The sequence below is a fragment of the Schistocerca nitens genome, chromosome 2 (assembly GCF_023898315.1).
Source record: "Schistocerca nitens isolate TAMUIC-IGC-003100 chromosome 2, iqSchNite1.1, whole genome shotgun sequence".
Lineage (NCBI taxonomy): Eukaryota > Metazoa > Arthropoda > Insecta > Orthoptera > Acrididae > Schistocerca > Schistocerca nitens.
The window spans coordinates 257063374-257075904 of record NC_064615.1 but is presented as its reverse complement, the minus strand read 5'-3'; the positions used below and the strand labels follow the sequence as shown (position 1 = coordinate 257075904).

At 37.4% G+C, this 12531-nt stretch overlaps 1 protein-coding gene across 4 annotated transcripts in view; it reads left to right on the top strand.

Moving 5' to 3' along the window:
• LOC126235980 (uncharacterized) overlaps positions 1-12531 on the top strand; it is a 159625-nt gene that overhangs the window by 100305 nt on the left and 46789 nt on the right. For 3 of the 4 annotated variants that reach the window (XR_007544855.1, XR_007544854.1, XR_007544856.1), the window contains one exon: positions 5496-5591. The exons of the other annotated variant lie outside the window; for it this stretch is intronic. The gene's annotated coding sequence lies outside the window, so the exon portion shown is untranslated. The remainder of the gene's footprint in view (positions 1-5495; positions 5592-12531) is intronic. 4 annotated transcript variants of the gene reach the window in all.

The following is a 12531-nucleotide window of genomic DNA, read 5'->3' as shown; positions in this document are numbered from 1 at the left end:
GCCACATATTCTTGGCTTGCACCATTTGTGGAACTGTGAGAAACTTTGTCCTTTGTCCTTGCCAGCCACAGTATCTCAGACTGGATATCGGTATTGGTATTCCAACTTGGATTTTCCATTGTTTGAAAGAAATATTCTGATTCACAGAAAGTGAATGAGTGGGTCCAAAAAGTCATCAGACTATATTACATGTCTTCAGTCAAGTACAGTGCGAACTTTGTTGTTTGGTCCATTGGAGATATGCAGCTTTGTGTGCCGCTGTGAGCAATGGCCTTTTACTAGGTATTCAGATGCAAATGGCCATTGCAAACTGTTCCTTTTGCAATGTTCCCTTGGCAGCTGGTTGAGATGGACCTGTATTAAATGGCTGCAGAAATATCTGTCGCATTTGAAACTGATTGTCATTGACAAGGTGTGACATGTGTTAGGATCTTTTTACGACCACTGTTTCTATACTGTGCCATATGGTTGCGAGTGATACATCATTTCTTGATGACATGTTGGAAAGTTCTCCATTGATAGAACTGCAACTTTGTGACAGTTTTTCTTCTTTATTTCTTCGTTAATTGTCCTCGATGTCGACATACTGCATTGTTACAATGATTGAAAAATGGGGTTTGTAATTCTCCTCTGCCACAGTACAGGGTGTCCCACTCAAACCTCCCTGATTTCAAGGACCCAGGAGAGAAAAACCACAGGAGATACGACAATGAAAAATGCACCACATTGTAGAGCATCTCAAAGAATTTATATCCCAACGTCAGAAGTGCCAAGTACCCTCGCACAAGTGCAGCATGGTCATATGAAGTGAAAATGGCGACTCCACAGCAGCACGCGCAAGCAGTAGTGTGGTTTTCGGAAACAAAATCGCCCATTACTGTGCAAAGAATTGTCGTCGTGTGTATGAATGTGATCCACCTGATGTGAAAACAATTAAGGAATGGTGTAGTGAGTTTCTGGCAACAGGAAGTGTTCTGAAACATTCTGGTGGTGCGTGTTACTGAGTTTCATAAGAGACAGTGGAGGACATCAGACAAACGTTTCCCAGAAACGCACGTAAGTCAATTTGTCAAGCGTCTAGGCAACATGATGTACCTCGATCAACAATGCATTGTGTAGTTCACCAGCGTCTTCATATGTGTGCTTACAAAGTGCAAATTCTGCAACATCTGACGCTGAACGACAAACCATGCCGACAACAATTTGCTGTGGATATGCTGCAGCGTATTGATAAGGATGCCAGCTTCCAGGAAAGATGTTTATTCTCAGATTAGGCAACCTTTCATCTATCAGGAAGGGTTAATAGGCATAATGTTCGGATTTGGGGTTCGCAAAATCCGCACGTTGTCATTGAACATGTTCCTGATAGCCCTAAACTAAACATCTGGTGCGAGCTAATGCATGACAGGATTGTTGGACCTTTCCTCTTTTCAGAACAAACAGTGAATAGGTTAGTGTATCTGCACATGTTGGAGCAGTTTGTGTACCCTCAGATACAAGACTTGCAACCCAACATCATTTTTCAACAAGATGGAGCTCTGCCACATTGGTCAACAGTTGTTCGCAAGTTCCTGGAGAGGAAATTTCCCAGTCGTTGGATCAGACGCGGAGGTCTCATTGCCTACCCACCACATTCACCCGAGATTATGCCACTTGGTTTCTTCATGTGGAGATTCGTGAAGGACCATTGTGTATGTGACCAAAGTGGACGATATTCCTACGTTGTGACATTGTATCAGTAATGCGATTGCAACAATAACAGAGGAAATGTTACAAAGACCTTGGCAAGAAATTGAATATAAACTCAATATTCTTCATGCTGCAAATGGTTCACATGTAGAGGTGTATTGATGATAAATAAATACTTTGAGATGCTCTACAGTGTGGTGCATTTTTCATTGTTGTATCTACTGTGTGGTTTTGTTTTTCTTTTCTTTTTTTCCTGGGTCTTTGAGTGGGACACCCTGCACATGGAAAACATTACAATAATTAGCACCAAATTTGACTATAGTATGAAAGGTGTGGACTAGAAAAAATTTTAAAACCAAGTGCATGTTACACTACAACACCTTACTCTAAGTCATAACTGTCTGAAACTGGTTAAACTTGAAAGATTTTGGTTTCTTTCCCATTGCAAAATAGCAAAAACTCATGATGTGCAGTAGCATAGATTCACTAATCATTACGTTATGAAAAAAGAATAGAGTCACCATTACATAGCTTAATTAATATTCAAATCAGAATTAAGGGGATGGAAGTTGTATAAAATCATTGCCCTGTTTCTCCACTCCGAGTACTGCTCTCATTCAAACAGAAAATTAAATCCTCCCAAAATGCTACCAGATAGTTGACCTGTCAGAAATACACTAGTCTAGCACCACAGTTATCAGCTAATCAGCAAAATTAATTTTCATTGTTCCAGCATTACCACTTAAAGCTCATAATTCCTCAGAACACAAATAGAAGTTTTCAGATAATGTATAGATCCAATGATGCAGCATTATATTACTTGTGACTCGCTAAAATATTGTTCTTTTTGTTAAGCTCTCGCACAATAAAACACTACCCAATGTTGCATAGTTCAGAAATAGATCATCAGTAGAGTTATACCACATTTGTTTGTATTCATGTCTGTCAGCTCCATTATTTTACTTAACATTTCTTACCTCGTTAGCTAGTGGAGAGCATTCTCAAAAAATATCCCTACTGGAGAGACACACTCCCTAACCATTAAGACCCTAACATTATTCATTATTTTATTATTTCATTATTGCTTCATTATATAATAAATAAACACCTGCTCTGCTTATCTAATGCAAAATTAACTCTACTGAAAACCACTCCACAATAACAGATCCTTATGCTAAGACAAACTTAACTCTCATTACTGATCACATAAAATTACCATTCAGAAAAACTATTATTTCACTGTATTCTAGCTGGAAGGGTGATATACATACAAATCTTGCTTATTCTTTCCACACACATTACTCCAGGCAACTATGTACAAAGTTGGAATTCCTTAATGTTAGAAAAGGCTGTAGCATGACACAGTTCTATAGGTAGATAATATACTGATTGCATCGAACACATACACTTCTATTATACAACAATGAACATTAAGATCTCATATTTAAGATGGTTTTTACTGCATATTGCCTCTGCTGCTGCACCAATGAGCTGATTACTTCAGATGTTCATTATCCTCCACATATGCTGACACCTTTCATTTTCAGTTTACCTGCCATTTGTTTGACAGAAATTCTTTCACCACTGTACCAATTTACTTTATTCCGTCCGATTATGATTCCCTTACTTATAACTAATACAACATAATATACATAAATAATTCTGGAGAAACGTTTTCGAAAGTATTCCTACACTAAAGCATCCTACTGTACAAAATTACATGAAAGTCGAAGAAAGAATGTTTCTGATTTACTTATTAACTACAGATAGGCTAGGAGAGGGGTTTGACTGTCTCAGGAAACATGAAAATTGAGACCGACAGCAGGGGTAAGCATTATTGCCACGTAATGAATCCAATGCAGACTGCTGAATCCCCTACTTGCTATTTGCACAAGAAATTAGTCTCAAATATTACATCAGTGCTGATATTTTGAATCACCAAGAAATTACATTCCAACAGCTGTCCTGCCAATTCCACAGTTTCACACTCTTTGCTAGTTTACCAGTAGTACCAATAATTTTTATTCCACAAACATGCATCGCTACTATACCCTCTGTGTTCTTAATAGATTCAAAAACATGTATCCCTTGTACCCTCGCTGTCATTACAGGGTGCCACACTTCCTTTTTGTTTACCATGTGTTCTTCATACAACAAATCCTCATTAATTCTTTCTTTACTTAACTCATTGCCCTCATTATCAATAGTAAATTCAAATACTTCGTCCTCATCACTACTGGATTCTTCACTGCTATCATCATTACAACTACTGTCAGAATCAGACACCCTGTCACTTATGCTATGCTTTAGACTTTGTACCTCTTCCACTTTTCCCCCTATTTCAGTCAATTTTGAATCTACATTGTCGTTTACTTTTTCCAGTTTTCCTCTACCACTACTGCACACTTGGTTTCTACCTCCGTTTCAAAATCACTTTTAATCTGATCTATTTGGTTCTCAAGTTAAACCCTGTTTTCGGCATAAAATTTCCTGGCTGCTTTGACTTCATCTTTACACTGTTTTTCAGGCTCCTCCACCCTCCCACTATAGTCATCACAAAGCTTCTTTCTCTCTCCTACACATTTACTACTCATTAATGTTAATTTCTCATTAGTATTCTGTTCTACTTTCTTTATCTTTTCATCACAATCTTTCACTACTGCCTCAACCTTCTTATTTAATTCTGAAAGATTAGAGCTGACTACCTTAATCTTCTTTTTAATTTCTTTCTACAGTTCATCCTTTAAGCTAACTATGTCAGTTCTAATGCTATCAGTTTTCTTTACCACCCTACTAATGCCTTTTTTCATACTACTAATGTCTTTTTTCATACTACTAATGTCTTCTTTCATGTTCATATTACTCAAACAACTCAAACTACTCATAATTTGCCTTAACATCACTTCCAAATTTCCGTCTGCCATAAACTGTTGCCCTTGCTGATGTTCGCTACTAGATGCCTCCTCCTTAACCTTAACGATCTCACCCACTTCAGTACTGTTTTCGTCCATTTCACTCACATCACCACACAATGTAGATGACGCTTTTATCATTTCATCTACAATAGGACTTTTGTCCCCATCATTCAAAGTTACATTCATGTCTGATTTATAATCTTCTACAGAACGTCTCCTGTTGCCCTGTGTCTCCCATCACACTGTCTTGTTCATTAAGGTCACTCAGTATGTATCAATTAATATAAAACAGCTTTTGCAATGAATTACCTTGTTTTTAATCACTCGTCGGCTGCTGCTCTGCTGTGGTTATCTCGACTCGTTTTCTACTGCAAGTTGTAATTCTCTCGGTGAGGCGTCTTGTTTATCTCGGTCAGCTATGTCCACCTTTGTACTGCTTGGCTGCTCCTGTACTCAGTGGCTGCTTCCATAGAACCCGATCACTGATTGGCTGCTGTGGCCATGAAACCCCAGTGCTGATTGGCTGTAGCATCTCTTCCATTTAAATCCCTGTAAACAGCTCAAGTTGACACTTCACTGTCAAATTTCTTGAGTTCTAGTTTATTGTGCCCACATACAATGTCCTCACATTAGGACACAATATGTGATGGTTTGCCTTCTTTATTTCTTCGTTGATTGTCCTTGGTATTGGTGTACTGCATTGCTATGCTGGCTGAAAAATAGGGTTTGTAATTCCAACACTGAATACTGTAAATAATGTAGCTAACAGATGCACAGTTGCATTTCACAGTATTTTACTTTGACTTTTCACTACCCTCCAATAATACACAGTTATATATGGCCTGTGCACTATTGTTCTAACTTCCCGTAAGCCTCATTAATATTTTGCAGGTGAACATCCACATACTGCTACAAAAGTTTACTGTTGAACATCTATGAGCAGTAAAAACATAACCACATAATTCACGGTTCTTTCGGAATAATCAGGTATGTATGGAACAGACACTGTCATTGCTTTAACACATGGCCTATTAGTGTAACACTATTCAATGTTTAATTTACAGAAATTACAACTAAAGCTGAACTCATTAAATTAACTGTAACAGTTACTTCTACTACCAGAGCTAGACTGAATTATTTGTTTAAATTGTGAAATTAAAAAATATAGTTATGCAAAAAATACTTTTGACAGAACTGTTAATTACTTTGAAATTAATCAAGGGCTTGCTTTGCTAACATGTTTTCGAATAGAGCCAAATAGATACTTTAAGAATACAATTAGTTGTTCCTCCAAATGTTTACGAGGTATGGCTAGAAAAAAACCGGACTAGTACTGGTGAAACAATAAAACGAATGCAATAAGGCTGAAAGTCGCGTGGCCTGTCACGTGACTCTCGCTCCGCCTACTGCTCAAGTTTCATCTGCCTCCTGCACTCAGTTTGCCCGTGGCGTCTGTTTTAAGTAGTTGACGTTTTGTCTGTGCGTCGGAAAATGTTGAGTGTACAGAAAGAACAGCGTGTTAACATCAAATTTTGTTTCAAACTAGGAAAATCTGCAAGTGAAACGTTTGTAATGTTACAACAAGTGTACGGCGATGATTGTTTATCGCGAACACAAGTGTTTGAGTGGTTTAAACAATTTAAAGATGGCCGCGAAGACACCAGTGATGACACTCGCTCTGGCAGACCATTGTCAGCAGAAACTGATGCAAACATTGAAAAAAATCGGTAAACTTGTTCGACACTTTCCTTGTCAACTCCTGTTAACTCAGACACTGCTCTGATTGTTAAACGGCGATCTTGTCGAACAAGTTTACCGATTTTTTCAATGTTTGCATCAGTTTTTGCTGACAATGGTCTGCCAGTGCGAGTGTCATCACTGGTGTCTTCGTGGCCATCTTTAAATCGTTTAAACCACTCAAACACTTGTGTTTGCGATAAACAATCATCGCCGTACACTTGTTGTAACATTACAAACGTTTCACTTGCAGATTTTCCTAGTTTGCAACAAAATTTGATGTTAACACGCTGTTCTTTCTGTACACTCAACATTTTCCAACACAGAGACAAAACGTCAACTACTTAAAACTGACGCCACGGGCAGACTGAGTGCAGGAGGCAGATGAAACTCGAGCAGTAGGCGGAGCGAGAGTCATGTGACAGGCCACGTGACTTTCAGCCTTATTGCATTCGTTTTATTGTTTCACCAGTACTAGTCCGGTTTTTTTCTAGCCACACCTCGTATAATTAGTACAGAATTTATATGTCAACAGTAGAATTTAAGTTATGAAACAATTACTGATTTCGCCCTATAATAAAATATACTAACTGGTAGTTGTCAAAATAAATTAGAAAAACAATTACATACATAAAACTAAGCACAAAATTAGATCTGGTGTTATATTCTTTAAAACTGAGGGCCAACCGAACCATCTTACTGCGCTACTTCTATACAACCAACTGGCATATATATACAGGGTACCACATCATTACCATGACTTACTGTCATTGGTGGAAGCTCACATGATACCTGGTATCAGTTCTACACCATCTAAAGCACTCCAAATCAACCAACAGGTGAGGCTGGGAGGGACTATAATTGTGTCTGGTGAGTGTAACGTACCTTTGTTCTCAGTGCTGTCAAATCATTGTTGTACCTGTTCATTATACAGTAATTTATGGTCCACGGGTCTTCCGTACATTCAGATTCATGTTTTTAGCGGGATTAACATAATAATTATAAGATTCCATCGTAGTTTTCGTTTCTCCAAGCTTGTGTTTTATTCAAATCTGTCACAACATAATTGGTGAACCCCCCATCTACTGTCTTGTCATTCTGTCCCCATGGTTGCACATTTAGGAATTAATATGTTGCTAGTCTGAAAGGAATCTTGTCATTAGGTTTTTAAGAATAGCATATGGTCTCAACTGGGTATATTTTTCACTGACATTGATTGACATGTTAGTTGATATATTTTATATTTATTCATTACCGTATAGAAGAGATGTTGAGTTGCAGTCAGGTGTAATGGAAGGACTGTTACACATTTTAGCTTTTGGCCAAAGGACCTTCTTCTAAAGTGGAAAACAAACACACATTCACACAAGCGCAACTCACACATGCATGAATACTGTCTCTGGTTGCTGTAGCCAGACTGAGTCTCTGACAGCTCATGTGTACGAGAGTTGTGCTTATATGAATGTGTGTGTTTTTTCTACTTCAGAGTAAGGCCTTTTGGCTCAAAGCTAAAATGTGCAGCTACCTTTTTGTTGTGGCTACTTGTAAATCAACATCTCCACTATATGATGAGTGGCAATCTCTTCCTGTAAAGCTACTTTAACTAAAAAGAGTCTGTGTACTCTGAACACAGTAGGGGTTTATTGACCAGCCTACTACTCAAACTCACTTTAAAACTCAGATTGCGACTTAGTTACTTCACAAGATCATATCATCTGACACATTTCTGTTATCAGATTCTTCTGTTTTCTTCGTTCTACATTCTCAGATCTGTGTTGACATAAGCCATGAAACTTCGCCAGGGAGGTGCTCCGAGATGTGACACATGGTGTTGCAGACTCTGAATGGCTACTTGCAATGATTGAAACTCACAGAAAGGGTGTCTCGCTGCTATACATCTCCCCAGGAGCACCTAAAAAAACATCAAAATCCAACTCTAAATAACCCAGAAACATCTCAATACCTCTACTAACAATAATAACACGCTTAAACTTAGCTGAACGCCAATTATGAATCATTACCCAATTATACTAACTGATAAGGGTATATGCGTTACACAAAGCCCCTGAAATATCAACCAACATACAGGGTGGAGAAAAATCTGCACATTCGGACTTTGCAGTGCGATTCCTCGCATACTGGCAATACAAAAATGTCTCTCACAAAATTTTGTCCTCTACATATTTTTGGGCAGTAAATAGATGTTATAGATTGGCAATCTGGCAACATTGTAATCACGTGTACGGTAACTATCTCTATCAGGATATAGCAGCAGTGCTGTGTAGTTGGTGCAGTGGATAGCATTTTGGATTAGCAGGCAATAGGTTGAGCATTTGATTCTGGGTCGTGGATTATTTGCTTTTATTTGCTAAAAGTAGTCTGCATGGCACGATACGTGGCATCTTAATCATCATATAGCAATTACAGTGGGTCTTCTACAAAACGTTTGCAGTTACGTACTATGAACACAGTGTTATTTTAGATTTCTGTAACATAACTGTTTCAAAAGGGATTGTCACTAATTCAACATTGTTTCCATAAGTGAATATTGTAAACCCTTTTATGAAATCTAATACAATTACTTGCTCAGACACCCAGTCCATACCTAGAATTGTAGGATTTAATCCTCCAGTCCATACCTAGAATTATAGGGTTTAATCCTAAAATATAAGTAACATGGGGTATTAAAATCTATATTTATCAAGACTGTGTCTCACTAACACTTCTAATTGTATTGGTTTTTGCCATTAGTTCCTGTGACTCCTATTATCTTGACTCTGCATACTGGAAATGCTGGAAAATACTCCAGTATGTTATTCTATTCTAGACAGTTTGGGTTTGTTATGCACACATCGCTACGTGAATCTAAAATTATGTTTACTGGTACATTTTGTATTGTGCCCTTTAGTTTTGGTTGAATATATTCCCTAATTGGTTGTTCAGTTTCCTCTAACAAGACATCAGCCATAATAATCCCATTTCTGTACATTAATAGGTGTGAGTCTATATGATGCGACTCATTTTCATATGCTTCTGGGACTGACACCTTCCCTGGAAGCTTACTAGTTTTCCCTCTCTGTAGTATTGGTATTATTGTCCAAAGTCTGATTAAACTGGTCTCTTCCACCTTCGTCTTACCCTATTACTGCACTGCTCACTGTTGTCACTTCTGGTATTCCTCGGTCCTGTATTTCCATTATTGTTATTTCTATTCATGTTGTTATTGTACATTACATTGTAGCTGGAATTCCACCTATCTGACTGGCAATATATTATATCTGTCTGATCAAGGTATTCTAATAGGTTATGTATATTTCCCCTGTTCTTTCCTACTAGTTTATCCCAAACACTTCATGGTGGACAACTTATAATTACATCTTAGATATGTTCCTCTCGAATTGGGTTGTCTAAGTCTAAGTACTTAGCTTTATTTAGCTGGTACTCGACAAAATCCCTGTAACCCATCCATCATTGTTGTCGTAAGGCTTTGCTCCTAATATCGCCAATGAAGTTTCTTCTGGGCTCCTTGGTAACAGTATTTTGATTTAAATTTGATCTCAGAATAATGGTACATTTTAAAGTCACCCACTTTGAACATAACCTATTGTGCTGCTGCTCGTCTTAGATGATTTACTACAAATGTAGTTTTATGATAGTCAGCCCAGTTGTCTGTTAGCATATTGTTAAATGCTTTCAGGAATAAAAGAGGATATAAATCACCAGATGGTGTGAATATAGAGGACATATCTTTGCTAAATGTAGCTGTAAAATCATTTGAATTGTAATTTAATTTGATTTTAGTTGACTCTTGACCCTGTGCATCCGTTTCATTATGACCTGTGTAGTATACACATAGTGCACTGTTACTAATGGGGATTACTTGTGTGTTCCATACTATTTAACATTGAAGATGCTGCTAATGGTACTGTAGTAAATGATGAAATGGGATTGTCTCTCAATGAAGACTTAATTATGAGCCTGAGCATCATTCTCTCTCAGTTGCTTTTTGTTTTCTACAGTCATTCATGACCTTCATGTTCCCAAACAATGATGGAATTTTTATGAATGACAATGCACCATGTTACCGGGTCTCAGTTGTTTTTGATTGATTTGAAGAACATTCTGGACAATTCGCGCGAATGATTTGGCCATCCAGATCATGCGACATGAATCCCATCGAGCGTTTATTTGACTTAGTCGAGAGGCCAGTTCATGCACAAAATTCCGCAATGGTAGCACTTTCACAGTTATTGATGGCTATAGAGGAAAGATGGCTCAGTATTTCTGCAGGGGCTTCCAATAACGTTTTGAGTCCATGCCACGTCTAGTTGCTGCACTATGCTGGGCAAAAGGAGATCTGACACAATATTAAATAGCATCCCATTACTTTTGTCACTACAGTGTATAACTGTGTGTAACCTATCGAATAGTCAGTTAGATTAGATTAGATTAGATTAGATTAATACTAGTTCCATGGATCATGAATACGATATTTCGTAATGATGTGGAACGAGTCGAATTTTCCAATACATGACATAATTAGGTTAATTTAACAACATACTTAAGTTAATATAACAACTTTATTTTATTGTGTTTTTTTGTTTTTCTTTATTTTTTATTTTTTTTATTTTTTTAATATTTTTTTGTTTTTTTTTCTTAATTTATATCTAAAAATTCCTCTATGGAGTAGAAGGAGTTGTCATTCAGAAATTCTTTTAATTTCTTCTTAAATACTTGTTGGTTATCTGTCAGACTTTTGATACTATTTGGTAAGTGACCAAAGACTTTAGTGCCAGTATAATTCACCCCTTTCTGTGCCAAAGTTAGATTTAATCTTGAATAGTGAAGATCATCCTTTCTCCTAGTATTGTAGTTATGCACACTGCTATTACTTTTGAATTGGGTTTGGTTGTTAATAACAAATTTCGTAAGAGAGTATATATACTGAGAAGCTACTGTGCATATCCCTAGATCCTTAAATAAATGTCTGCAGGATGATCTTGGGTGGACTCCAGCTATTATTCTGATTACACGCTTTTGTGCAATAAATACTTTATTCCTCAGTGATGAATTACCCCAAAATATGATGCCATATGAAAGCAATGAGTGAAAATAGGCGTAGTAAGCTAATTTACTAAGATGTTTATCACCAAAATTTGCAATGACCCTTATTGCATAAGTAGCTGAACTCAAACGTTTCAGCAGATCATCAATGTGTTTCTTCCAATTTAATCTCTCATCAATGGACACACCTAAAAATTTGCAATATTCTACCTTAGCTATATGCTTCTGATTAAGGTCTATATTTATTAATGGCGTCATACCATTCACTGTACGGAACTGTATGTACTGTGTCTTATCAAAATTCAGTGAGAGTCCGTTTACAAGGAACCACTTAGTAATTTTCTGAAAGACAGTATTGACAATTTCATCAGTTAATTCTTGTTTGTCAGGTGTGATTACTATACTTGTATCATCAGCAAAGATAACTAACTTTGCCTCTTCATGAATATAGAATGGCAAGTCATTAATATATAATAAGAACAACAAAGGACCCAAGACTGACCCTTGTGGAAACCCCATTCTTGATAGTTCCCCAGTTTGAGGAATGTGCTGATCTTTGCATGTTACGAGAACTACTTATTTCAACTTTCTGCACTCTTCCAGTTAGGTACGAATTAAACCATTTGTGCACTGTCCCACTCATGCCACAATACTTGAGCTTGTCTAGCAGAATTTCATGATTTACACAATCAAAAATGATCGGTGGTTGCCACTGCTGTTGCATATGGTCGCACCCCAGTTGTTGGAGCGGTGCACTGCAATGTAATGCTGCGCTATGGAGGGATGGCTCATAGGTTAGGTTAGGTTAGGTTAGGTTAGAAACTGTTGTTGAGGCAAGTGCATATGGTGGCGGCGAGTGGACATACCCATGGTCTCCAGATATTCTCAATAGAAGTCACTCTTAATATTGACTGCAACAATTACATTGTAATTGATAAATTACCTTCTGAAAGACTTCTTGGTCTCATTGAGGTAGTTATTTTTAATGAAATCTCCTTGATATGTCATTGTGAAAGCTTGTTTATACTTGATTATTGGAGTTGCTACCCAGTGGTTATTACCATTGCCAATCTCAATTTTTCTATTAGGTGTTAAATTAGTTTCAGCTGGTTGACTTCACTTCATT